This window comes from Amblyomma mixtum, chromosome 7 (assembly GCF_055824585.1).
Source record: "Amblyomma mixtum isolate Tamu chromosome 7, ASM5582458v1, whole genome shotgun sequence".
NCBI classification, from domain to species: domain Eukaryota; kingdom Metazoa; phylum Arthropoda; class Arachnida; order Ixodida; family Ixodidae; genus Amblyomma; species Amblyomma mixtum.
This window is the reverse complement of record NC_143018.1, coordinates 120,847,046-120,872,337: the sequence shown is the minus strand read 5'-3', so window position 1 is coordinate 120,872,337 and position 25,292 is coordinate 120,847,046. Positions and strand designations below refer to the sequence as shown.

General features: G+C 46.2%; 1 pseudogene; it reads left to right on the top strand.

The window, feature by feature from the left end:
* LOC149337351 (uncharacterized) overlaps positions 1–23,261 on the top strand; it is a 49,189-nt pseudogene extending 25,928 nt beyond the window's left edge.
* Positions 23,262–25,292: the final 2,031 nt, after the last annotated feature.

Below are 25,292 nucleotides of genomic sequence, written 5' to 3'. Positions count from 1 at the left end.
TGGTCAGTAGCTTCGCTTTCGACGATGCCCCCGTCTCACGCACACCGCGCTTCTTCCATACGGGATGCTTTGCCGAGCCTGATAACGCGTAGGCAATGATTGCCCGCGTAGGCAATGATTGCCCTCGTAGGCCATCGACGCTGGTTTGGCCGGCGGTTACTTACTATTTCAATAGAGAGTTATAGCATATCGTTACCGTGTTTAATTTATCGTTTACATTGTTACCAGACGCTGGAGTTTTCGGTTAGCGCTGCGCAGGGCAGTGCCGCCTTTTAATTGCACTTCTGGGTCGACATGTTCTTTCCGGTTGAGAGACACTTTTTCATCTGCGTGCTTAGTGGAAGCTCGACCTCTTCAACTTCGAGGGTAGTTTACCGCGCCTCCTCGTTCGCTATAGACCTTATGCAAAATTGCTGCCATCTATCGGAGAAAAGAAGAACCAGCAGAAATCCGCCATGTTGGAGGATGACTGAAGCTCGTTCCGCCTCTGCTCTCTGGATTTAGGCGTGCCCTGCGTTAGCTTCCTTACTGCTGTGCTGGCTCGAAAATCTTATTTCCTGTCACTTGAGCCTGTAAACATGACTGAATGGTCAGTCGACCTATTTCTGCTGCCCAAGTTTCCAAGCGACTTCGCAGACACTTACTACGCGTCGAAAACACTTTCCGAACGCCACCGGGTACGGAGATACAAGTTTTTCACGGAGTCCTACGTCAGTTTGCCGACGCTGAACACCAAGAAATGTACGAAGCAAGTGTAATTTTCGTTTACGGCTAAAAATGTGCGCATTTCAGTCTAGTTTGAGTCAGTTTTTATTTGGTTAGATACTTTTTGCGAACGGGCATGCCGCTTGAATTTCTGATGTTGTGGTAGCGTTTTTTGTGTGTTGCGTCAACACCGAGAGCGAACGATAGTAAACTTCAAGCTCATGTTGGCAGTGTCGAAAAAAGTGGCCTGTCAACATGCGACGCTTTTCATTTTCCTTAAAAAGTGCATACAGCATTTGTTTGTTTGCCCTAGTGCTTTAGTGCCCAGAGCCCCTAGTTTGCCCTAGTGCCCTAGACAGAGAAAGAAAACACGTTATTATTATTACCGGGCACATAGACCCCTAGGTCCTCGCACGACCCCACTACACAACTGTTTACCATTCTTGGACTATCGCCGTTGCAGCAGTGTCTGTGGCTTTACCACGACGGGCAAGCAGTTGTGCACTGAGATTTTTGGAGGATTCTACACGCGTTATGCATTCCCGCTACTAGTTGGAACTATGGTACCGCTTGAGCGGCTTCTCTTACGGTCCTTTCTTTTTTTTACACAACGCACGGTTTCGGGGAAATCGGTCGGTTAAGTGAAATCGCTACATGCAATGATGCAATCAAGCCGTCGCTCCACAAAATAGGCACCTTTCCCTGGATCTAACAGAAACGATTGACTGACTAGCAGTGCAAAAACGTTTCATGCCACGGGCACTTGACCCTTGCTGGTGTTTCCGTCGAAACAAATATTCGCACTAAAAACTAACGAGTGTAACCGCTGCGGCGGATAACGCTAGGAGCGATGGTTCTGACAAAGCGCGACCCGTACCACTGAACAGCTGATCACGATTACTCTCTTGTGAGGCCGATAATCGCAGCACTTCACGGGCAATCGCAGGAGAAAAACTACTTTTGTGTGATATTTTCCTCGTGCCTACAAAGCTTATTTCTAATTTCATTTGCGACATGGCGATAACGAAATGCGTTTCACGACGTCTCGACATGTAGCGACGGTACTGCAACATTTGTATCGCCGATGTCGGGGATCGCAGTCCAAAAATAGAAATGCGCTCAAATCAAACGCTCTTGCCTTTTTTGCCTGGGCGTCTTTGTGACCCTTCTGCGTACAGCAAGACACTAAGCAATATGTGGGCATACTGAGGACGGTGAAACTCGAGCGCGCGCGACGAGTGTGTACCAGTACGTACTCTGAATCCGGCGGCTATCCTCCAACATGGCGGATCGCGCGCGGCGACCGCTAGATGGCAGTGCATTTCGCATAAGGTCTATAGCCGCGTGGTGCGGCCAGACTTGTTCGTTACATCTCCGACAAATTTCCATTAGGCATATATGAATAATGGAAATGCATATTTTGACGGTAGCACCGCATCCGCTCGTAATAAACGAGGGTTCGTTATATCTGCGGCCGTTAAAGTGGGCTCGTCTAGCTGCACATCCGCGGAATTCGCTTTAATACACTGGTATCAAGAAAGCCCAGGCAGGGCTGCAGATGTTGGTTGGTTGGTTTATGGGGTTTAACGTCCCAAAGCGACTAAGGCTATGAGAGACGCCGTAGTGGAGGGCTCCGGATATTTCGACCACCTGGGGTTCTTTAACGTGCACTGACATCGCACAGTACACGGGCCTCGAATTTCTCCTCCAAAGAAATTCAGCCGCCGCGGCCGGGATCGAACCCGCGTCTTTCGGGCCAGCAGCCGAGCACCATAGCCACTGAGCCACCGCGGCGGCAAGCTGCAGATGTATGAGTAGAGGAAGTAATGGCCGATCGCAACATTTGTCATCTGCCTTGTGGAGAGGCCGTACAGGTAAGTGAAAGCGAAGAGTGAGAAAACCGAATGAATCAACACAAAGTTTTCTCGCCAGCACGTCCAGAAAAGACAGGCCCAGAAAGGAGTTGTTTGCAGTTTTGAAAATAAATGCCTGAAACAAATTGGTGGACAAAAGGTGCATGCCAGATTAACCACTCTTTATCACTCAATCAAGGGCGCAAAAAATTCTGTTGACGCAAACGTTGCATTTCATAGCGCCCCAAGAAAAGTCGCAAACATTCGGTGTAGTGCAAGTATATCTTCTTCCTCGCACAATGCTGCACGTGCAAGAATGTTGCAGCTCAAGGTCGCAAACAAACACGTTGCCAATTTCTTTGGTTTGGTTTATTGGATTTTAACGTCCCAAAGCGACTCCGGCTATCCGAAACACCGTAGTGAAGGGCTGCGGAAATGTCGACCACCTCGGGGTTCTTTGAGGTGCACTGACATCGCACAGTACACAAGCCTCTAGAATTTCGCCTTCTTCGAAATTCGACCGCCGCGGCCGGGATCGAACTCGCGTCTTTCGGGTCCGCAGCCGAACGCCGTAACCACTGAGCCACCACGGCGGTGAAATTCGAAGACTATCTTCCATAGTAGACGGCACTCCCCTATGCCCTGGACCTCACCCAATTGCCAAAAAAGCCTGACTCCTTATCTACCAAACTGATAGATGGTGAAGCAACACACTCATCTGCTTCCTTCCGGATCACATAGGCCTCGACAAATCCCTACATATGCAAACAGGGTTATTAAACAGGACACTTGTCTTATCTACTGGGGGAAGCAATTGTTGCACTCGCTGCAATGCAAAGCCAAGTTGTACGACACCGCTACTTGTTCCCCCCATCTGTGATGCTCGAACAAATGCTCATTGCTTCCCCACTTAGAAAGACAAGTCTCCTGCTTATTCACCCTGATCGAATTGGTAGCGAGATGGTGGAGGCCTTTATGATCAGGAAGGAAGCAGATGAGCGTGCTTGTTCACCATCCATCAACTTCGTAGATAAGGAGTCTGACTTTCTTGGCAACTGTGTGAGGTCCAGAAGATAGGGGAGTGCTGTCTACTATGGAAGATAGTCTTCGAATTTCGTTGAAACAGATGTCATGACTCGACATTGATGTGCATGCGCAGTATATTTGTTTTATTTTTGATCTTTGTTCTTCCGTTTTTTGGATTGTTCACTGTGTCCTGCGCCTTCATATACTTTTCCGAGAATGTAATAACCTGTTGTTAGTCAGCGTCTGTGTCGTCCCCAGTCTACCTTTTGTCCTGTTTACTGCGCTTCTTAAGCATGAACCCTTACAAACTGGCACAGTTTTATGTTCTCGTAAACAAATCTTTGCATATTTTTTATACCGATGTGGCAGAAAAAAGAAAACGCATAGCAAATTGACTGAAACTCATCTGCGTTCTATTTGTTTTGTCCTGAACCCGTTTGAACCCGTTTGAACCGGTTCGGGACGGTCCGAACCGGTTCGAACCGGAACGGAATGGCCCTCTGGAGCCGAACCCGGAACTGAACCCGAAAGGCGTGAATCCGAACCGGAACCGAACCCGAAAAAATGCCGGTTCGACACCCTGCAGTGAGCTGATCCTGTGCTTACAAACTTCCCTTAGTTCGTTGTTCTTTGTTATAGAAGAAGAAAGATGTATCGTATGTGCGACGGGCAGCGTGCGCCAGGCCGGCTGCAATGGGCAACTGATAAGCGTTATGAACCGAAGCGCTGCGCTTGCCCCCTCGCCCTACTCTGGGTATAAATACGCGCTGCTCAATAAAGCTGGGCCCCTTTTGCCCCCTGGCATTCGACGTGTCATGACTTCGATGCACGATCGTCGATTACAATCCCAATTATGGATTACCTATGATCAATCCTTATCTAGCTTACAGAGCACGGCATACTACGCCACTTGTACACATACACACCATTTGTTCCAGTACACTGAAGCACCATAACACCCCTTTTCATTCCGTCCAATTTCTGACGCGTAATTTGCACATTAATATTTGTCTGGCTCCGCGGTGGCTCAATGTTTACGGCTCTCGGCTGCTGACCCGAACGACGCGGGTTCGATCCCGGCCGCGGCGGCCGAATATCGATGAAGGCGAAATTCTAGAGGCCCGTGTACTGTGCGATGTCTTTGCACGTTTTAGAACCCCAGATGGTCGAAATTTCCAAACCTTTCACTACATCGTCCCTCAGAGCCTGAGTCGCTTTGGGACGTTAAGCCCCCATTCACCACACCAATATTTGTTTTTTTTTTTTCATTACTGTCAGACCAGAACACATCCCAAACACAGGTTACTAAGCCATACACCCGACCACGCGTTCAATGGGTGTCGCTCAAACATGCCTGAAGCAATTACCCTTCGTGGCCTACGGGAATAAAGAACAAACAAAAACCTTCGTGGCATACGCGTTACTTGCCCACCTGGCGCAGTGGGGCTATTTTCTTTTTCTATTTACAGGAATTTTGGGTTTTTTCCGACGGCCGGAGCCGGGATTTCACCTCAACGAGCTCCTTACGCTGTCGCTTAATACCTGCGACTGTCCAATACTAGACCTTTCCCGTAATGCATCACAGCTCGCGTTTCTTGTTCAATGCGAAAAATATAGCGCGCACCGAGGTGTCTCTAACAAGGAGAAGCAATTGGGCGGGGGAGCCATCACCCAAGGAAAACCGGTTGAGAAGCAAAAGTGCACTGTTTTGCCTGTGGATGAAGTCCAGATTGGGCTAATTAGTCTATATTCATAATGATGGTTCAACAACGCGAACACACCAAGTCCATGAAAGAGAGAGGACACACACACCAGCGCTGAATTCAGCGCTGATGTGTGTCCTGTCTCTTTCTTGGTCTATGTGTGTTTGCCTGTGGGCCGAACTTGGGCTATTTAGTCTATATTCATAATGATGGTTCAACAACGCGAACACACCAAGTCCATGAAAGAGAGAGGACACACACACCAGCGCTGAATGCAGCGCTGATGTGTGTCCTGTCTCTTTCTTGGTCTATGTGTGTTTGCCTGTGGGCCGAACTTGGGCTAGCCCACGTGGGCCGGACTTGGGCTTGCCCATGTGGGCCGGACTTGGGCTAGCCCGTGTGGGTCCCCGCTGCACTGCCGCCTAAGCCCCCCTGGAGATCCCCTCTAAGAAGCCCATTACCTTCCCTATGGGTCCCACAAAGGACCGAGGAAAGCCCCCTGTATCGTTTTTATGCATGCAGACCATAGGGGTCCACTGCTGGTCCTATGTAGCAAGCCCACTGGGCTGCCCCTGTGGGTCCCGCGCGATGCCGAGTTGCAAAACCCGCACATAACCCACAGCGGGCCCCCATGGGCTGCCCGTGTGGGGCCCGCGAGGGCCCGCAATTCCGAGCCCCGTTTGTGCTACTGGGGATAATAATCGGTTTTTGGTAACTTCCACCGCTGATTTATTTACATGACTATTGTTATCTCTGAACCCTAGGGCCTCAGGAATGTTGACTGTGCCCGCATCGACATTCGGATGGATACAATCACATTTCAAGGTGTTCAATTGTTTCTACAGATCTACCACACACAGCACATGTGTCATCGTTGTTAAATTGCTTTTGTAGCTGCGCGTTCTGAGACACCCTGACCTAAATGTTCAAAGAGTAGGGCACTGCCTCTTGATTTATCATAGAACAATTCGTTCCTGATCTGTCTTTTCCAGTGTCGATATAGTTCTACACTAGGCTTCTTTTCCATTGAGTGTGTTGTGTTGTGTTGGGTTTTATGGCACATAGGCAACTGAGGCCATCATGCACCACACACAAGGTATTGTAAAAGTTTATTTTTGAATATTAGAGATATGTAAAAAGTCATCCTTGGTGTAAAGGCCTTCAGACATTAATATTACCTTTTGAACATGTACACAAATTTTAAAAATGGCTACTAGTAAAAGCTTTAAACAGGGCTGGGAAACCTCAGTAGCTATCCTTGGCTGGACAAGGACACTGAGACTCCCAACCAACCAAAATTAAAAACCTCAGCCTTCTTCTCAGGCGTGAGAAAGTGGCTGAGGTGTAATAGAATTAAAACAGACCTGTGGGTAAAAATGTAGAGACACTTAAAAAATCCAGTTTCTTTAAGAAAGCTGAAAACACATGATATATGAACAATTGAATCATCTCCTAAAAGCAGTGCGGGATGAAAAGGGATGTATTCGTTATAAAATTGAGGAAAGTACTTTTTCCTTATTTTTTCCAATTTCATACAAGTGAATAAAATATGCTTAATTGTAACTTCAACTCCGCATTCTTCGCAAAAAAATTGCTCTTTTTTAGAGAGTAGGAAATTGTGTGTCAGATGCGTGTGTCCTATACGAAGACGACAAATAATGACTTCTTTGAAGCGTTCTTGGTGGGTGCAAGATTTCCATTCGCCTAAAACTGGTTTTACAAAGTGTAGTTTGTTGTTTGATTCATTGTCCCAAGCGGACTGCCATTTTTTCCTTATTTCACAATGTACCGAGTTCATGCAATCTTTAAAGGGAATGTCTACTTTCTTTATTTGTTTGCTACGAGGCTGCGCAGCGCAGAGGTCTGCTCTCTCGTTGCCTTTAATTCCGACGTGACTCGGCACCCAGCAAAGTTTTATGCTTTTTCCTTGAGCTATGGCTTTTGTTATGTTGTGTATTATGTCACCGAGCATCGGAGTAATTGCATTTCTAGAGTGGAGAGCTGTAAGTAAACTAAGGGAGTCCGTGTAAATAATACTGTTTCTGAGGTTTTCATTTACTATTTTTTGTACGGCCAAGCATACAGCGTAACATTCGGCTGTGAAAATTGATACACACTGTGGAAGTCTGATTATTTCATTCTCATGCCCTCGTACTACCGCACTTCCTACGTAGGTGGCTGTTTTTGAACCGTCCGTATAAAAATCCGCAAAACCATTGTATTTTTCCTCCAGTGCAAGAAATTCTTCTACTATATGTTGTTGCGGGGTTTGCTTTTTGTGAAACTGTGTGAGAGTGAAATCGCATATTGCAGGGAAGTTGTACCATGGAGGTAGTGGCTCTCGTCTGAGCGCAATGTTAGGTAATGTGTTCAGTACACCGAGACTCTCGCACATCTCTTCAAAACGCAAGAGGAGTGGTCTTGTAGTTTGTGGTTTATTATTAAAAAGTGTTCTGGATGGACACTTTGTAACTATTTCATTACAGATATGTTTTGGTAGGGAACGGATTTTTAGGACGTATGAGCATGTAAGTATGCTTCTTCTATCTGTAAGAGATGGTTCATTTGTTTCAACGTAGAGGCTATTAATGGGTGACGTCCTGTAAGCGCCAGTTGCAAGACGTAAACCTAAATTGTGCACTGGGTCCAGTCGTTTCAAGTACGATGGCCTTGCTGAACCATATACTATACTACCTTAGTCTAATGAGGATCGTACCACAGAGCGATAAATTTTTAGAAGCCCTGTCCTGTCAGAACCCCAGTGTTTATGTGAAAGGACTTTGAGTATGTTCAGTGATCGGGAAGTTTTCTTTTTTAATGTGTTAATATGAGGCAGGAAAGTGAGTTTTTGTCAAATGTTATGCCTAGAAATTTATGTTTATTTTCTACTGGTAAATCTATTTCGTTAAGGTGTAGGGTAGGGTCTGCCTGTAAGCCTCGTTTGAGTGAAAACAGAATGGCCACTGTTTTCTGTGGCGAAAATCGGAAACCATTTCTGTCTGCCCATGTTGTCAGTTTATTTATTGTTAGCTGTATTTGTCTTTCACATGTTGATATGTTGGAGGATGTGTAAGCTATCTGTAGGTCGTCTACATAAAGTGAATACATAACAGACCTTGGTATTATTTTGTTAAGAGAATTCATTTTTACAATAAAAAGAGTTGTGCTTAAAATACACCCTTGAGGCACTCCATTTTCCTCAATAAAATCCCTCGAAAGGGTCGAGCCTAGACGGACATTAAATGAGCGGTTAGATAAAAAGTCTTTAATAGAGCTGAGCATTCTGCCACGGATGCCGAGCTCAGCTAAGTCCTGGAGAATCCCGAACCTCCAGGTTGTATCATATGCTTTTTCTAAATCAAAATGACGCTAAGACAGTGTTGTTCGTGTATAAAAGCTTCTCTCACAGTATTTTCGAGGCGGACTAAGTGATCTGTGGTGGAGCATCCCTTTTTAAATCCACACTGATGGATATCAAGCAGTTCACAGGATTGAAGAACAAAGGTTAGTCTTATATTTAGGACACTTTCGAAGGTTTTGGCGAGGAAACTGGTCAGGGTTATGGGTCTATAACTGCTAGGAGAGGTTGGGGGTTTACTAGGTTTAAGAAACGGTACAATAATAGCTTTTTTCCAGGCCTCAGGTATTTTGCCTGATATCCAAACTATGTCGAAGAACCTTAAAAGTGCCTCTACGGCAGGTTGAGATAGATGTGCCAGCATTTCGTAGTGGATTTGGTTGGGTCCTGGAGCAGTTTTTTTACCAGCAGACAGTACTGTATTTATTTCTTGGAGGGTAATCACACTTTTATATTTTTGGTTTGCACGTCCACTAGTGGGAAGTCTTTGTCTTTCGGCTGTGTTTTTGTGTTTTAAAAAGGACTGTGTATAGTGTGATGAACTTGAAACTGTAGCGAAAAGTTCTCCCAGTATGTCTCCCTGTTCACCTATGCTTGTTTGCGTGCCAGGTGTTGTTAAAAAAGGAATTGTGAAGGGTGAAAAGTTTCCATTTAATTTGCGAACCTGCTCCCACATTTTTTTAGATGTCATCTGACTGTTAATGGATGAAACATAACTCTGCCATGATGCTTTCTCGGCACACCGACGGACGTACCGAGCTTTGGCTATTGCCTTCTTAAAATTCAAGAGATTCTCATAGGTCGGATACCTACGAAATTTACCCCAAGCTCTATTTTGTTGTTTTTTGGCTTCCTTACAGTCCTTTGTCCACCATACTTTATGGTTTTGTCGCGCCACTCCTGACGACTGAGGAATAGCTGTGAGTGCGGCAGTTATGATACAATTAGTGAACTCTTCGTTTATCGTCGTCGATGGTGAGATTTTCTAAAACTATATCGTCTAAAGTTGCCTTTGCTTTAAAGAGTGACCAGTCGGCGAGGTGAAGTTTCCAGCGCCGCGGTTTTGTTGGGATTATTTCTGGTGAGGAAGTTAAAGTGATTAGTATAGGGAGGTGGTCACTGCCATATGGGTTGTCAATGACATCCCATTTAAACTCATTAAAAACAGAAGGTGAGCTAAAACACAAATCTAAAAAGGTCATTTTCCCCGAGGCAGGGGAGCAGTAGGTGGCTTTTCCTGTATTTAAAAGACATACATTGTTTGTGAGGATAAAATCTTCGATTGCTTGACCCCTAGAGTCGCAGTGCTAGCTTCCCCAAAAAGGGGAGTGAGCGTTAAAGTCCCCAACTACTAGATACGGTTGTGGAAGTTCATTGATAAGTTCTTGTAAATCGTGGACTGTTAATGTAGAATGTGGAGGAATATATACAGAACAGAGAGAAATTGTTTTATGGCTGACGACACTGACCGCAACGGCTTCAAGTTTTGTTCTGAGTTTTATTTCTTGAGCAGGAATGCCGCTTTGTACGATAATCGCGACGCCTCCAGAGAGTCTATTTGCCTGCTCACGATCTCGTCTAAAAGTTTTATAATGCTTCAGGATGTTCATATGTTGTGGACCTAGATTGGTTTCCTGGAGACATAAGGCTACGGGTGACATTGACCCTAAAATGTTTTTTATGTCATCGTAATTTCTCAATATTCGTCTACAGTTCCACTGAACTAGAAAAGCCATGTTTATGTTTTGGGGTAGGAGCAACGAGAGGTTTACTTATGTTCTGGGGCCGTTATGGTAGCCCTGTCTTTTTTTCGCTCAAGAGAGCTGTTCCGCCGCTCGCTGCAGAGCAGGCGGGCTGGGAGTTTGGTCCATCACCTCGGAAGAGGTGCTGGACGACCGCGAAGAAGCCGCGGGTGTGTGGGTGTCAGGCCTCCCCCGACGGGGGGAAGTCCTGCGGGATGCTGACCTGTGGGCCGGCACTCCCTGGCTTGTAGTTGGCAGAGCAGCTTTCGCTGTCTCGGCCTGGGGCGTGGATGGCACTGCCACAGGCGCGGTGGAAGTGGCCGCGGCAGGTGCCGGAGCGCTGTGTGGTGCTACGCCCCCGCGCACCAAATCAGCGAAGTTTGGTTTTGCTGTGAAGGAGAATGAATTGCTAAGCGCAAAACGCCTCCTCGCTTCTTTGAATGAAATGTTTTCTTTTCTCTTAATGGTGATGATTTCTTTCTCCTTTTTCCAGGACGGACACGCCCTGGAGTATGCAGCGTGATCTCCTTCACAATTCGCGCAGCGTAGGGCTGCGTCACATTCCTTAGAAGGGTGGTCCTTCGAAGCGCATTTCGCGCAGGTTTTGCGGCCGCGGCAACTCTGTGAGCCGTGGCCAAACTTCTGAAAGTTAAAACAGCGGCGGGGATTGGGTATGTAGTGTTTGACGGTGATTTTCAGGTATCCAACATCGATTGTTTCGGGCAAACTGCTGGTGTTAAACGTGAGGACCATGTGTTTGGTGTCTTTTTCTTTGTTGTCTTTGCGGATTTTGATTCTCTGCACGTCAATTACATTTTGATCAGAAAGTCCTTCAAGCATTTCGGTTTCTGTTAGATGGATGAAGTCAGCTTCTAAGATAACGCCTTTAACTGTGTTAAGAGATCGGTGGGGAGTCACGGAGACAGAGATGTCCCCTATGGAAGCAATGTTTGAGAGTTTCGAGCATTGGATGCTCTCACGGAGTTCGAGGAGTAGGTCGCCGCTGGACATTTTGGATACCTTGTAGCCAGGCCCTAAGGTATCTGTTAAACATTTGGTTACAAGAAATGGGAATATTATTCGATCTTGCTTTTGGTCACTGTTGCTATGTATCACATGAAACTTTGTGAATGTAGGTTTCTTTTTCGAAAAAAAGTCTGATGCTTCGTTCCGCGCTCTTTTGAGAGAGCGATCTAGTTTTGAAAGGGGGGAGCCATAAAAAAATTTGGTTTTTCGGTCATGGTGGCCGCCACCCACCATGGAGTCCAACAAGGGGACGCGACAGGAACTTGAAGGCAAGTCCTGCCCACGCCAGCTGTACACCTTAACTATAACCTAATATGACTCAACTCAGGGTAGTTGGCCACACACGGTTAACCCTCGCCGCCAGGAAAAAGAGGGAAAAAACGAAGAAAAGAGGAGGAGGCAGGAGAGTTGTAAGAAAGGAAATAGGTTTGGTTTGGTTTATGGGGTTTAACGTCCCAAAGCGACTAAGGCTATGAGAGACGCCGTAGTGGAGGGCTCCGGAAATTTCGACCACCTGTGGTTCTTTAACGTGCACTGACATCGCACAGTACACGGGCCTATAGAATTTCTCCTCCAAAGAAATTCTAGCCGCCGCGGCCGGGATCGAACCCGCGTCTTTTGGGTCAGCAGCCGAGCACCATAACCGGAAAGGAAAATAGGAAAGTGAAAGATAGAGGGGAGGATAGGAAAAGGCGACTGCCGATTTCCCCCGGTCGGGTCAGGCCGGAGGTGCCGTCTACAGGAAGCTGGGGCCAAAGTGGTGTGTTGCCACCGCCGAGGGGCCTTAAGGGTCCAAACGCTCGGCATCGCCTCAACCACCAGGATCCCCTTTTCCCCGGACACGGCGATGCCACGCACGGCTAAGCGCGGATGCTCGGGTCCGTGGTGACGCATTGTTCACCATCATCCCCCTGCGGGGATGTCCCTGCGGATGCTCGGGTTAACCCCGTGGTGTCGCCACTCACCAACGTCTGCATGCTGCAGACGCCTCCCTGCGGGGATCTTTTCCATTGAATGAATCCAATTTTACCTCTGCCTCTCTTGCCTCGAAGCCGCCGCGGTGGCTCAGTGGTTATGATGCTCGGCTGCTGACCCGAAAGACGCGGTTCAATCCCGGCCGCGGCGGGTGAATTTCTTTGGAAGCGAAATTATAGAGGCCCGTGTACTGTGCGGTGTCAGTGCACGTTAAAGAACCCCAGGTGGTCGAAATTTCCGGAGCCCTTCACTACGGCGTCTCTCATAGCCTTGGTCGCTTCGGGATGTTAAACCCCACAAACCAAACCAATCTTTTGCCTCGTTTGTAGTAGTAGCGGTATAGGGCACCATGTGTCGGAAATAATCGAGGAACTGGCGGCCTATAATGACGGGTTGCGTAAATAAAATCGTGTCATGCGTGGTTCGGGTGTCCACCAAGAAAGTGACTGTTACTGCGTAATTTCGCGACACCTTGCCCGTGTCGCGCCGAACGGGCGATGACTTTCCGTGGACTCCCTTGCAGTTATGAAAGCAATCATTAATGTATTTACTCAGTATGATAGTATTCAAGTAGGCGAAGTTACAAACTATTCGGTGTTACAAAATAAACGAAATAATTAAACGCAGTATTTGCAGTCTTGTAATTTAATAAAATTTGTGTACTGTGTTGTGTGTTGTGTTGGGTTTATTGGCGCGTAAGCAGCTAAGGCTATCATGCGCCAAGAACAAGGTATGGAAAGATTGGCTTGAGCAGAATGTGAAAATAAAGTTGATAAAAACGGTGGTGTAAAGGGCCTAAAAGTTATCTTTTTTTTCCTGGCTGATTAAATACAAGCTTTTTAGAAATGGCTGTTTGCAGAAGCTTTTAAAAGTTGGTTAACCTCCGTGGACATCCTTGGCTGGCCAAGGATCTCGAGGTCCCCAACTACTCAGGTAAAACCTCAGCCTCCTTCTCAGGACTGAGAAAGTGGCTGAGGTGTATCGTTTTAAGTAGGGAAGCACAGGGTCAGAACATTACAGGTTTTGAAGAACGCCGGCTTCCCTTAAAAAGCTAAAAACATGAAGTATACTAACGGGTGCATGTTCAGCTAAAATCAACGCTGGATGAAATGGGATATGTTCTTTGTAAAATGTAGCAAAATATTTTTTCCTTAATGGTTCAAGTTTTGTGCATGATAGTAGTATGTGGTTTACGGTAAGTTCATGTCCTCATTGCTCGCAAACAGGTTTGTCTTTGTTAGCAGGAAGTTGTGGGTGAGATGTGTGTGTCCAATACGGAGACGGCATAAAATAACTTCGATGAATCGTTTTTGGTGTGAGCATGATTTCCATTCGTCTAGAATGGGTTTTACTAAATGTAGCTTATTATTTCTTTCGATATTCCATTGCGACTGCCATTTATTTTTTAATTTGCACTGCACCAACTTCATACCATCTTTGTAGGGAATGTACACTTTCTTTATTTCTTTGTTCCGAGCTTTCGCAGCACATTCATCTGCCTTCTCATTGCGAGTGATTCGAATGTGACTGGGAACCCAGCAAAATGTTATGTGTTGTCCCGGTATTGTGGCGCTTGTTATGTATGATATCCCCGATTACTGGTGTCACTGCATTTCCATGGTGAAGTGAGGTTAGTATGCTCAGAGAATCAGTGTAAATGATACTGTTTTGAATGTTCTCATTTATTATTTTTTCTACAGCCACCGAGACTGCGTAACACTCGGCGGTGAAAATGGATGCGCACTCAGGCAGGCGTACTACTTTTTCCCAATTAGTCTGAACCACAGCACTTCCCACGTAGTGCGCTGATTTTGATCCATCGGTATAAAATGCTTCGTATACTCCGTATTTTACGTTTAGTGTTAAATACTCATGTAATATCTGTTCATGCGGTGTATGTTTCTTCCGAAATTGTGTTAATGTGAAGTCGCACACAGATGGTAGGCAGTACCAAGGCGGGAGTGGATCACGTTTGCGGGCAATATTAGGTAATGTGTTCATTATGTCTAGTTCTTGGCATTTCTCTTCAAAGCGGAGAAGAAGTGTCCTGATTGCGAGGGGTCTGTTAGTAAATAGTGTTCGGGATGGGCACTTTGTAGCGAGTGGGTAACATATGTGTTTAGGCTGGGAACGGATCTTTAAAATGTATGCGCATGTGAGCGTTGTTCTTCTGTCTGCAAGTGGTGGTTCATTGGTTTCTACATACAGGCTTTTTATGGGTGACGTCCTGTATGCACCAGTTGAAAGACGCAATCCCAAATTGTGCACAGGGTCCAGTCGCTTCAAGTACGATGGCCTTGCTGATCCATACACTATGCAGCCATAATCTAGAATGGAACGTACTACAGAGCGATAAATGTGTAGAAGACATACCCGATCAGAACCCCAGTGTTTGCGTGAAAGGACTTTCAGTATGTTCAGTGATAGCGACGCTTTCTTCTTTAGTGCGTTTATGTGAGGCAGGAAAGTGAGTTTTTTGTCGAAAGTGATGCCTAGAAATTTGTGTTCCTTTTTTAAAGGCAGCTCGGTTTGGTTTAGGTGTAATGTTGGATTTGTGTGCAAGCCTCGTTTGAGTGAAAAAAGTAAGGCCACTGTTTTCTGTGGTGAGAGCTGGAAACCATTCTTGTCTGCCCATGTTGCCATTTTGTTGATTGTAAGCTGTACTTGTCGTTCGCATGTGGATATATTGGAAGATGTGCACGCTATCTGAAGATCATCAACATACATGGAATACATAATGGACCTTGGGATTATTTTTCTAATACAATTCATTTTTACAACGAAGAGAGTTGTGCTTAAAATGCACCCTTGAGGAACTCCATTTTCCTGAATGAAGTCCCTCGAAAGGGTCGAGCCTAGGCGGACATTAAATGAGCGGTTAGACAAAAAGTCTTTAATGGAGTTCACCATTCTGCCACGGATGCCAAGTTCAGCTAAGTCCTGGAGGATCCCGAACCTCCAGGTTGTATCATATGCTTTTTCTATATCAAAAAAGACGCTAAGACAGTGTTGTTTGTGTATAAAAGCTTCTCTGACTGTATTTTCTAGACGGACTAGGTGATCTGTAGTGGAGCATCCTTTTTTAAATCCACACTGATGGATATCAAGCAGTTCACAGGATTGTAGAAGAAAGGTTAGTCTTATATTTAGGACACTTTCGAAGGATTTGGCGAGGCAACTGGTTAAGGCTATGGGTCTATAACTGCTAGGAGAGGTTGGGGGTTTACTAGGTTTAAGAAATGGTACAGTAATAGCTTTCTTCCAGGCTACAGGTATTTTCCCTGACATCCAAACTGTGTTGAAGAATCTTAAAAGTGCTTCTATGGCAGGCTCAGAAAGATGTGCAAGCATTTCATGATGTATATGGTCGGGTCCTGGAGCAGTTTTTTTTCCGGCAGACAGTACTCTGTTGATTTCTTGGCGGGTAATTAGACTATTGTATTTTTCATTTGCACCTCCAGTAGTTGGGAGCCTGTTTTTCAGCTGTATGTTTGTATTTTAAAAAGGACTGCGTGTAGTGTGATGAACTTGAAACTGCAGTGAAATGTTCCCCCAATATGTCTGCCTGTTCCTCTATGCTTGTTTGTGTTCCGGGTGTTGTTAAAAAAGGAATTGTGAAGGGTGAAAAGTTTCCATTTAATTTGCGAACCTGCTCCCACATTTTTTTAGATGTCATCTGACTGTTAATGGATGAAACATAACTCTGCCATGATGCTTTCTCGGCACACCGACGGACGTACCGAGCTTTGGCTCTTGCCTTCTTAAAATTAACGAGATTTTCATGTGTCGGATACCTGCGGAATTTACCCCAAGCTCTGTTTTGTTGTTTTTTGGCTTCCTTACAGTCCTTTGTCCACCATACTTTATGGTTTTGTCGCGCCACTCCTGACGACTGAGGAATAGCTGTGAGTGCGGCAGTTATGATACAATTAGTGAACTTTTCGTTTATCTGGTCAACGGTAAGATTTCCTAAAACTATATCTCCTAAAGTTGCATTTGCTCTAAAAAGTGACCAGTCGGCGAGGTGAAGCTTCCAGCGCCGTGGCCTTGTGGGGATTATTTCCGGTGTGGATGTTAAAGTGATTAGTACAGGGAGGTGATCGCTGCCATATGGGTTGTCAACGACGTCCCAGTTAAAATCGTTAAAAACAGAAGGTGAACTAAACGATAAATCTAAAAAGGTCATTTTCCCTGAGGTAGGGGAGCAGTATGTGGCTTTTTCTGTATTGAAAAGACATACATTATTTGTGAGGATAAAATCTTCGATTATTTGACCCCTAGAGTCACAGCTCTCACTTCCCCAAAAAGGCGAGTGAGCGTTAAAATCCCCGACTACTAGATATGGTTCTGGAAGTTCATCAATGAGGCCTTGTAGATGGTGGACTGTTAGTGTTAGATGTGGAGGAATATATACAGAGCAGATTGTAATTGTTTTGTAGCTGACAATGCTGACTGCAACTGCCTCAAGTTTTGTTTTCAGTCTGATCTCTTGAGCAGGGACGCCGCTTTTCACTATAATGGCTACGCCTCCCGATAGTCGGCTCGCCTGTTCCCGATCGCGGCGGAAAACAGTGTAATTCTTAAGAAAGTTATTTTTTTGTGGACCTAAATTTGTTTCTTGTAGACATAAGGCGACAGGAGCGTGTGCTCCTAGTATGTCTTTTATGTCACTGTAATTGTTTAGAAGTCCTCTACAGTTCCATTGTACTATGAAAGCCATCTTAATTTTGTGTTTCTATAGGGTGGAAAGGTAGATCAAGTTGTTGGCCCCGTGACTCGGGGCCTGTCTTTTTTTGATCGATCCAGAGAGCTCCGTCGACCGTCCGACGTGGACGGCGCGGGGCTGCCCGGGGCCGTGTCCATCGCCTCTGCGGAGGCGCTGGACGACCGTGCAGGCGGCACGTTCGCGTTCGAGTTTGACCTCGACCTGTGGGAAGAGTTCTTGAGGCCCGCCGACCCGGGGGTCTGCGCAGCCTGACTTGCAGTTGGCGGAGCAGCGTTAGCTGCTCCGCCTTGGGGCGCGGATGGCACCGCCACAGGCTCACTACGTGTGACCGGGACGGGTGCCGAAGCCTGGTGTGGTGCGCCCCGCCCACGCACCACATCGGCGAAGTTTTGTTTTGTTGGGAAGGAAAATGAGTTCGTGAGTGCAAAACGCCTTCTCGCTTCTTTAAATGAAATGTTTTCCCTTGTCTTTATGGTGATTATCTTCTTTTCTTTTTTCCAGGACGGACACGCCCTGGAGTACGTTGCATGGTCACCTTCACAGTTTGCGCAATGCGGGACTGCGTCACATTGATCAGAATGATCCTTCGAGGCGCATTTCGCGCACGTTTTCCGGCCGCGGCAACTTTGTGAGCCGTGACCGAACCTTTGGCAGTTGAAACATCGGCGAGGGTTGGGAATGTATGGTCTTATGTTAACTTTTAGATATCCTACTTCGACTGTGTCGGGCAGTGTGCTGGTGTTGAACGTCAGGATCATGTGTTTTGCGTCTATTTCCTTATTATCCTTCCGGATCTTGACTCTGTGAACATCTATCACGTCTTGGTCACTCAGACCTTCGAGCATCTCTTTTTCAGTGATGTGGACAAAGTCATTTTCGGATATAACACATCGGACGGTGTTCAGAGATCGGTGTGACGTCACGGAGACAGGAATATCCCCAACAGATACAATGTTTACGAGTTTTGAGTGTTGGACGTTGTCACGCAGTTCGAGCAGTAAGTCCCCGCTGGCCATTTTAGACACCTTGTAGCCAATGCCCAAGGCTTCTGTCAAACATTTTCACACTAGGAAGGGGGACAGGATTCTAGCTTGCTTATCTTGTACTTCACTATGAATCACATGGTACTTAGGAAAACTGACTTTTCTTTTTTGAAAAAACTGTTCTGCTTCGTTCCGCCCTCTCTTGAGAGAGCGATCTGGTTTGGAAAAAGGGGGAGCCATAAAAATTCTAGTTTTTCGGTCATGGTGCCAGCCACCCACCATGGAGCCCCACAAGGGGACGGGACAGGAACTTGCGAGCAAGTCCTGCCCACGACAGCTGTACACCTTAACTATAACCTAATATGACTCAACTCAGGGTAGTTGGTCACACACGGTTAACCCTCGCCGCCAGGAAAAAGAGTGTTGTGTTGTGTTGGGTTTACTGGCGCATAAGCAGCTAAGGCTATCATGCGCCAAAAACAAGGTATGGAAAAATTGGCTTGAGCAGAGTGTGAAAACAAAGTTGATAAAAACGGTGGTGTAAAGGGCCTAAAAGTTATTTTTATTACCTGGCTGATTAAATACAAACTTTTTAGAAATGGCTGTCTGCAGAAGCTTTTTAAGTTGGTTAACCTCCGTGGACATCCTTGGCTTGCCAAGGATCTCGAGGCCCCCAACTACTCAGATAAAAACCTCAGCCTCCTTCTCAGGACTGAGAAAGTGGCTGAGGTGTATCGTTCTAAGTAAAGAAGCACAGGGTCAGAACATTACAGGTTTTGAAGAACACCGGCTTCCCTTAAAAAGCTAAAAACATCAAGTATACTAACGGGTGCATGTTCAGCTAAAATCAACGCTGGATGAAATGGGATATGTTCTTTGTAAAATATGGCAAAATATTTTTTCCTTAATGATTCAAGTTTTGTGCATGATAGTAGTATGTGGTTTACGGTAAGTTCATGTCCGCATTGCTCGCAAACAGGTTTGTCTTTCTTTGTTGGCAGGAAGTTGTGTGTGAGATGTGTGTGTCCTATACGGAGACGGCATAAAATAACTTCGATGAATCGTTTTTGGTGTGAGCATGATTTCCATTCGTCTAGGATGGGTTTTACTAAATGTAGCTTATTATTTCTTTCGATATTCCATTGCGACTGCCATTTATTTCTTAATTTGCACTGCACCAACTTCATACCATCTTTGTAGGGAATGTACACTTTCTTTATTTCTTTGTTTCGAGCTTTTCCAGCACATTCATCTGCTTTCTCATTGCCAGCGATACCAATGTGGCTGGGAACCCAGCAAAATTTTATGTCTAGTCCCTGTATGCCAGGAAAAAGAGGAAAAAACGAAGAACAGAGGAGCAGACAGGAGAGTTGTACGAAAGATATAGGAAAGTGAAAGATAGAGGGGAGGACAAAAAAAGGCGACTGCCGATTTCCCCCGGTCGGGTCAGGCCGGAGGTGCCGTCTACAGGAAGCTGGGGCCAAAGTGGTGTGTTGCCTCCGCCGAGGGGCCTTAGGGGTCCAAACGCTCGGCATCGGCTCAACCACCAGGATCCCCTTTTCCCCGGACACGGCGATGCCACGCACGGCTAAGCGCGGATGCTCGGGTCCGTGGTGACGCATTGTTCACCATCATCCCCCTGCGGGGATGTCCCTGCGGATGCTCGGGTTAACCCCATGGTGTCGCCACTTACCAACGTCTGCATGCTGCAGACGCCTCCCTGCGGGGAAAAATTTGTGTACTGCTCGCAACTACAGAACCTTTTTTTTTCCTGGACAATGTTGCCGCTTTTTTGTGATATTTTTATTTTCCAAACATTGTTGTATCCAGGCCACCGGCACCGGCACCGAGGTTCCGAGTGCACGCCCGCGAGCAGGGTTGCCGTTGGTGGCTACATTGTGCCAAATTGGCTACTTTTGAAACCTGTCTGGCAATGAATATTTCAGGTTGGCTCCCTGGTTACTTCCTGGCTACTTTGAACTTTTATTTTGGCGCGTTTGTTGGCTGCTTAACTCGCAGCATCCTCGCCGGCAGGCATGCCGGCAGGGTCTGTTCGCATCGAGGCACCATTACGCACGGCTAGGGTAACGACGTAGCTTTGCATGCGGCGCGACGCTGAAGGTGACATCTTCAAAAACATTTCACTCGGCCAAGGATCCGTGATGCTTCCAGTTCTTGAGGCAAATGGACATACGACTCCTGCAGCGGCTTTCAAATGCCCTGCACTTGGGAGGCTGCATGCCATTAATCCTGATGATGACAAAGAAAGCGCGGAGAGTCGTGAAGGCATACGAAGCTGCCGCTGCATTTTTAATATATGGTACTCCATTGAGTTGGAGTCAGAAATGCGGTAATTGCAAACATTAAGCGTGAATTTTATCACCCATTATGTTTGAGTTTATGGCACGCAGTGGCCGGAGCGTACAAAGACGCAGCGAATGGCCTTTTCCACACCTACGCAATAAGTCACAAAATTTTCCCACTTCGAATTTCCAACTCTGATGCTGAGCGCGTTTTCTTCTGTGATAACTTGATAAAAAAAGTGTGCAACAAAATGAAGCTCCACTGCCTTACGGTCGAATCAAGATCGATCTAAGGCTTGAAGGCTAATATAGCTGTCCTACTGGGTTGTTGGCTAGAGCGTGCAAATATCTACTCGCACATCATTTAATAATTCATCTATTTGCAACCTACCTGTGCCTTGAAGAACAAGGAAAAGGCTAAAATTTTGTGCTCTTTATTCTGTTTCTTGCGTGATCTGAAATGCTAAAAGTACCTGTTCTTTGACAACAGTCATATTCCTAATAACGCTTCTATTTGATTTGGCTACATATTTGGCGCTAAGATGGAATGGCATGGCTACTTTTGACTACTTTCAGCTCAAGTTTTGGCTCCTTTTAAACCGTTCCCAACGGCAACCCTGCCCGCGAGTCATGCCGCGAGTGCTCGCCGTTGTTTTTCTTTTGTGGTGTGGAGGTGTTGGTCGTACTGCCTGTCTGCTGTCCCTTTGTGCGGCTGTTGCGGTACTCGCCTTTCACCGCAAAGCTTCTGCATTTCGCCATGAATGCAAAGCAACGCAAGTACCGTATCGTTGAAAAAGAATACCGTGAGATCTCGCAAGATCTCGGTATTTCACCACGGCCGGTCGCATCTACGTCTTCAAGCTTGGATCAAGGCGGCAGGAAACGATCGCACACCGAAACATCAGTCGACGTACGCACCCCCCCCCCCCCCCCCCCCAACTCTTGCTACCGTCTGAAGCAACCACGCGACGCAGAAGCGAAGTGTGCGCTGAAGACGCGTGCTCCAGTGGAAGCGGGTGAGTAGTTCCATCGCCACCTGCTGACCCGCCGTTACCGTTTGTGCACGAGTGTGATCGTGCGTCACCAGGGAGCAGCTAATCGTGCACAGGCAGCAGGTCAAGTGATGCTGCAGCCTCAGATCATTCGAGTCATGATGCAGTTTCAGACCATTCAAGTAATGCCAAAAGCTCAGAAGAATCAGATGATGAGAATGTGTCATCCACAGTGGCTCAGAACGTGGGTGAGCCTCGTGAGCATTTTACTCACAGTCTCTCGGCGACTGAGGAGTTGGCTCTCATAGCTAGCAAGCACAACATGACGCATGCTTGCCTCAATGATATGCTTGACTTCTGTCGTCGTCGTGGGATTGAGGAGCTACCAAAAGACGCGAGGACAGTAATGCGGACACAGCGAAAAGCGCTACTTGAGCACAACGGCACATTTGCTCATTTCGGCCTTGCTGAAAGCATTCAGCAAGCAGTCGGGCAAGGGCCTGCGCCCGAGAACATTAGGCTGCAAGCCAACATTGATGGCCTGCCTTTGCACAAGAGTAGTCAAACTGGTTTGTGGCCAATACTTTGCCGAGTTACGAACCTCAAAAATTCGGCACCATTTATGGTGAGCGTGTACTGCGGCACAGGGAAGCCACCGTGCCTCCAGAAATTTCTTTCCCCCTTTTTAAAAGAAGTACACAGCCTCAGCAGTAACGGTTTGGTATTGAAAGGAAATTGCGTTGCTGTCACACTGACTGCTGTGATCTGCGATGCCCCGGCAAGAAGTTTCGTGAAGGCAATAACTGGGCATGCAGGCTATCATGCTTGTGAAAGATGGAGCCAAAAGGGCCGCTATGGGGAGAACAGCACCTCCACGCACCTCAACGAAGTGATCAATCATTTCGCTCCCAGGAAGATCGGCAGCACCACACTGGTGTTTCACCATTCACTAACTTAGATATTGACATGGTGGCATGCTTTCCCACCGAATACATGCACCTGGTCTGCCTGGGAGTAATGCGGCGGCTACTGCGAAATTGGGTCTCCCCGGGCCATGCTGCTCGACTTAGCAGACAGGAACGGAGCCAGCTCAACAACAGGCAGCAAGAAGCGGCCACAGTTTTTCCCAGTTGTTTTCAGCGAAAACCCAGAGGAACTGAGGAACTGCACCGTTGGAAAGCAACCGAGTTCAGGACGTTTTTACTCTATCTGGGGCCTGTAGTTCTCGAGTCTCTCCTGACTGAAGAACAGTACAAGCATTTTCTTCAGCTCCACGTGGCTTTGAGGATACTTGCCTCCCCTGAGCACCGTGTAGCTTGGAACAGTTTTGCCCGGGACCTGCTCAGGTATTTTGTTCAGTAGTTTGGCAGGTTGTATGGCGCAAAACAGCTCGTGTACAACGTTCACAGCTTGGAGCACCTGGCGGAGCAGTGCCTAGACCATGGCCCTGTTGATCAATTCAGCGCATTTCCCTTCGCAAGCTGTTTGGGAAAGGTAAAAAAAATGCTCCGCACTGCCAACAAGCCACTAGCACAGCTTAGCCGCAGGATGTCGGAAGCAAGGCAGTGTACAATGATCAGTGCAAGAGTTGAGCAACACGTGAAAGTGGGAGACTGATTTTTAGTAGACAACTCTGCTGTTGTCATTGTTGCTGTGTGCAAAGAAAGTGTCAAGGCTGACATCTTGCCAAATGGCAGAGATTTCTTTAAGACACCGATCGAGAGCTCAAGGCTCAATATAAGGCGTTACAGTGGTCTTGGGGAAGAAGCTAAGATGTGGCCTCTCTCAAATATGAAAGACCGAGTTCGATGCCTGAAGCGTAATTACAAGCGAGGGCACGTTATTTTTTCTCTACTCCACTGTGAGTGAAATCTGAGTGCTGTTGGTTTGGTTTAACATTGGAAAGCAACTCGGGCTAAGAGGGACGTCGCTGCATGGCTTCAGAAATTTCGACCTCCTGGGGATCTTTAATGTGCACTGACATCGCACAGTAGATGGCCGCCTTGCTTTTCACCTCCATCAAAAAGGAGCCAGGATTGAACTCATGTCCTTGGCCACCTGAGCCACTGTGACAGATCAGATTGCTATTTCAGCATGAAGAAATATGTGCCTGTATGAAGAGGGAGCAACCTGATATATCTCCATGTATTCTGCTTCCATTGAAACAAGCTGAGAATGGACCTCCAGCCTTGTGTTCAGCTGCACAACACTGCAGCCATTGGTGTTGAGTGCATCATCTCCTACAACCTCACCTGTGGAAAGCGTCAGCTTTGTAGATAACGGCCCTTTTCAGGGCCACCCAAATGATGCTGCCAGGGCCGCAGCTGCGCCTCCAAAGACCCTCCCGTTCCCATCAAAGTTGTTTACTATTTGACAGTCTAAAACAGACAGTCTAAAACAGAATGCAGACATTATAGTATTGAGCACACGAAGCTGCATTGAAATGAATTGGTGTGAATATTAGGTGTGCAGCATAATTACTTGAAGTGATGCGCAATTAGCATGATTCCAAAGAATTATGTAATAGGAGAATGTAAATTGATAGACCTCGCACCTCTATACTCCGTTTCATACATCTTGTGCAACGCTGCCAAAGCTAGAGCTTTTGTTTGCACCCTCTACATCCGGAATTGAAAAGTGTTGTGTTCCTTGTGGGGAGCGAAAAGTAATAAATGCTTTGCCTTCAGGCATGATACATGACAAATTCGTCATGAGCCTGATTAAGTGCACTCTTATTGCTGACGGAATGCTGTCACTTTCTCGTGTCTTAAACCCCTCAGGCTCAGAAGCGTGTGGTAACATGGCTCTATTTTTTCATGTGGACTAATTCCGTACCTTTCACAGCGTTGCACCTCATATATGAAATGGAGTATAGTGTCACTTCGGGACGTTGAACCCCAGAAATCACAAAAATTTATGTTTTCCTGTTTACTTTCACTGAAAATAGCGCTTTTTATATGCTAGAAAACAGAAATCAAATGGCATTGGTTATTCTTGCGTTGGCCGCTTTCATAACCAAAGTGAGGCTATATGATGCACTGCAACTTATTCTTAAACAGTGAGAAAAATGGTGTAAAATAATACTGTGGCTTCTTCAAATACAGGAAAGTTACACGGTCATAAGAACTACATAATGATCTCAAAAAAGGGAGGTGCTTATCATTTATGATGACATTAAAGCACTCGCCAAATAAGGCTAATACTCAAACATCAGTGCCAGTTTGGGCAATGTAAAATAGGCTGCACAAAGCATACTGCACACAAAAGGTAGGTGAAGTTCAGTGGTCACTGACGGTGGTCAAAAAGGAATGTCTCTCTCTTCTTCATGGTTGAGAAGAGCTGTAGCGCTCCCGAATCGTCATTTGTTTTTGACCATGATCATTGACCAGTGAACTTCATCAACCATAATTCCTGACCGGACAGTGGGCTATCAAACCATCGACTACTCACAAAATGACACTTTAAGCTTCTGTTTTGACTGCTTTTTTGCTGCAATGGAAGTGCAGTTACGTGCCCGAGTGTGTTTTTTTCAGTATTTTTTTCATGCATAAAGTGTTCAGAGGTCACACATCTTGTCTCTTGTACCATACATACTGATGTGGCAAAAAATGACAAGTGTTGTTAGAGTTATGGTAGTCGTGTAAATTAACTTTGGCCAGAAGTTTTCAGTCAGGAAAAGGTCAGCAACGCCATTGGCAGTAGTGTTTAAGGTGTCCAGAAAAAGACACCTAAACCATTGTAATGACAGACATGTAGGTCATGCAACACTTCAGTTTATATAGTACTTTTCATTTGATTACATATATTTTGCAGTTTTTTGTTCGAGAAAGTAGGTTGTTCAAGGATATTTTCCAATTTTCATATACGCAATACTAAAAATTACATTTGGGTAACAAAAAC